This window comes from Pomacea canaliculata, linkage group LG12 (genome assembly GCF_003073045.1).
Source record: "Pomacea canaliculata isolate SZHN2017 linkage group LG12, ASM307304v1, whole genome shotgun sequence".
NCBI lineage: Eukaryota > Metazoa > Mollusca > Gastropoda > Architaenioglossa > Ampullariidae > Pomacea > Pomacea canaliculata.
Window position 1 is genome coordinate 9,422,963 of NC_037601.1, and position 3,556 is coordinate 9,426,518.

The window sequence follows — 3,556 nt, forward strand, 5'->3', positions numbered from 1 at the left end:
TGACTTTTTTGTTGTTCAAAAGCTTTTGTTGTTAGATCAGTACAGATAAAGATAAAGCTCTTATGTTCATGCTCACTGTCAACATATTCAGTGGTCTAGGCTTGGGCACAGTGGTTTGTTACCGCTGGCAAAGTCTTGGAAGATTTTACTGCTGTCAGTGGCCAGTGCAGTCTCTAGGGTAAATATCCTTTTGTTTATGCCTCACTTCACCAGTCTTGAACCATGCTCATTTGAACCTGTAAAATCCTAGACATTTTTGTGGGGACATGCACCCTTGGAAACAAACTTGTGTCTGTCATGATATGTAAGGCATTTTTCACAGTACCATGTCCTTCCCCTTCTGTAATGCTGAAGCATCAGTCGTGGTTTATCAAAAACTGTTACAAAAGAAGAAATTAGTTTGACATTAAAAAATACATAAAAAAGTTCACAGTTAAACAGAACTACTCATTTAATCTTTTGTACCCTGCTTGCTAGTATTATAATTTATATGAGCCACCACCCTTTCCTTTGGTTGACGGTCTTTGCCTTACCCGTGACTGGCTGTGGCAACCAGCTCGCTAGCAACCATACTCCTTCAACAACATCCATCAAAACAATTCCAGTCTCTTTCACTAACCTTACTGCAAGAAGACATGGGAGATTTAATTTAATACTAGTAAACAACAATATAAACAATGAATACAGTTACAGGAACACTTGATCAGCTACCAGCACTCCGTCGTCATAGCGACCAAGATGCATTGGATGCCTACGGTTGGTGAAGTTGATTGTCATCATAGCTGAGTGGGGAAGAGGCATTTCGCCGCGATGTAGAGGAACAACACATGCGTTCGTCTGTTGGTCCAGCAGCTAACCTGTGGCTACGCATGCGCAGTTAAATGATGCCAACCTCTGCCAAACACATTATTTTGCATGTGACGCCATGGTTTTGTTTTTACCAAACGGCCTTCACTCTTCATTAATCAGATTGATTTTTTTTTCTTATACAGAAAGCTGCTGTCAGGGATTAATGTGTTCAGGTCGTTGTCCTTTTCTCTCAAGAGAAAACAAGGATATAAAGCGGACGTGAGGATTGTTCTGCGATATTCTTCTCAAGACGCATTGATCACGATTTATTCACAAAGACACAAAATCGATCAGCGCTAAGCCGGCAGCCAGCGCCACAGGTGATGCGCTGAGGAAAAATGATCGACGCAATTATTTAGTTTTTTAAAAGGTAGAAACATCTAATTAGAAGTAGCGTTTGAAAGCTTTTATGAAGCGAGTAGGTGGCTACAGCATTGGCAACCTGTAAGTGAGCTGGTTCGATACCCGCGTGACCTCAGTGCTTCTGATCATTCCCACAATGTCCCGAGCGAGTTTGTGTGCGTGTTGTGCAACGATCGAGTGAGAGGGAGGGAGCGTTTGCACGCGAAGACTTAAAAAAAAAAAAAATCGTTAACAGCTTCGATCTGTCGAGCACGTAATGCGCCATGACGTCATAGCACAGTCACTAATGCTTGCTGGACTGTGACGCCACGCGCAGTGTTTGTGTCACGTACGTTCCCTTCCATCGCCTCTCCTCGTCTCCACAGTTATTTACTTAGAAACAATTTCCAGTTCATTCAAATCTGTCCTAAAGTTATTGAGTAGAAAACAGATTGTGGAGACATGGAGTAATTGTTTTGTTTGTCATTGTTTGTGGTTGTTTCGAGTTACGCTTTTGACGGCACGAAAGCCACGGGCTGTTGGTGACTGCGGGCAAACATTCTGGAGCTTGTCTGGGTTCTGAGGACTGAGTTGGGAAACTTGCTTTGAAACAACAAACTTGGCTGTAAGAACGGGATTGACAAGCAGTGAGAATATTTCCACTCATGCAACGAGAATGTTAGGCACCAACAGAAGATGCTTGTTCCTGGATGTCAGCTGGCGGACGGAGTTTGTCGTTGCCAGCTGCACTTACTGGAGTATTAAGGGAAAATCAAACACAGGTGGAAACTCTTCAATCTCCCAGCAAATCCGACAATGACGTTCTTCTTGAAAGAACACAACCAACCTCTCGGAAATGTGTTAAGCCTTCTCAAAGGTTTTAGAAGACGCTGGCGATGTTCGCCCCTTCGTTGAATCTTTTGCAGGAATCTGGTTTCAGAGTTTTAAAAGTTGTTTTTGCCAAAAAGAAAAAAACAAAACCCCTGCCTCTTTGCCACACATTCCAAGATACCAAAAATGGCACCCTAAAAAACTAGGAGGGAAGAAGAGAAGATATAATTATGGATGTGTAAGACATTTTCATTCATCATCATTTGACACATTTAAACACTTTTGCTTTCATCTTTAAGTCTGTTCAATACCCTCACCCCACCCACCAAAAAGCATGTATATAACTCATAAAAAATCCCAAATACGCCCAAAACTTCTTACAATAGTTGATCGACAAAGACCTGGTTGTTAGTAGGGTATGGGAGAGGTGCCAGAGCAAATACATTAATAAAGTCGATGACAAAGTGGAGCTGCTGAACATCAGACCGTAATTCGACAAAACTAGGAAAACAAGTGTCAGGTGCGAGTTGTTGTTAGAGGGAGAGGTAAGTGAATTATAAAGAATTGAGGATATACGAGAAAGAGAGAATTGATCTTTTTGTAAAAGTAAAAAGAGAGCATAATGGAATACGACCTTCGTGCGGTGAGAGTGGTGTGGTGGAGATATGGAGACTGGTGACATAACTTTCAACTAAGTACAAAGGGGTCAGATGTTATGCTATCATGTTGAAATGCGATACACTTCTGCTGCCTTACCACCAAGCATCTTTCCATCCATCATTCCTTTTTATACTTCCCCCCAGAATTCTTTCTTTCTTCATTGTAGACTTGTTTTCGTTTCGTTTAGTTTTTATCTCTTTCTCTACATTTCTTCTGTGTCATTCTCTAAACAAAATGGAGTTGAAGTATCTGGCAGTCAGTGTTGTTCTTTGCTGAGAGTATGGAAGGCTGTCTCGTGTTTCTGTCGCACTAATTGCTTCAACTGCCACACCTGGGTTCCAGCTTGAGGTCATTCCCAGGGCTTGAGTTGCCGTGCGCTGACTTGACCACGTGAGTACATGACGTCAGCACTGACAACAGAAGGTCTATAGACTACCTGACGTCATTACTGAGATCGACGTAATTGATAGGCGACGTAGTAACATTCAGTGACGTAAAAACTAGCAAAGTGTTGTGACGTAAGGGCTATTAATAGTTAGCGCCAACAGGAAGTCAGTAAAATAATGGGCAGCAGATTTTCTGAAAAACGTATTTTGCGGAGCGAGAGAATGGAATATTTTACAAGAAAGGAATGATAGGACGAAGGTAAAAGGAAAAGACAGAAGGATAACAATTACCAGTTTTTCTGACATTTATCTCAAGCATTTTTGTCTGCAGCCTTAAAATAAATCAAGGTTTACTCAGTCTAATTTCCATAGAAACGTAATATTTTCTGGTCATTTTATGTTTTTAAATCCCAGATTAGCGGGTGTATTTTTATTGCTGAAATGTTCTTTACATCTATAACAAAGCACGCATCGGTTATCTTATTTTG

At 41.2% G+C, this 3,556-nt stretch overlaps 1 long non-coding RNA gene across 1 annotated transcript; it reads right to left on the minus strand.

Annotated features, from left to right (window-relative positions):
- Positions 1 to 4: 4 nt before the first annotated feature.
- Positions 5 to 3,054, minus strand: LOC112577117. The gene is made up of 2 exons (XR_003102009.1): positions 2,779 to 3,054; positions 5 to 377 (listed from the first exon to the last, which is right to left on the minus strand). It is a non-coding gene; the product is annotated as an uncharacterized LOC112577117 (long non-coding RNA).
- Between the last annotated feature and the right edge of the window lie 502 nt (positions 3,055 to 3,556).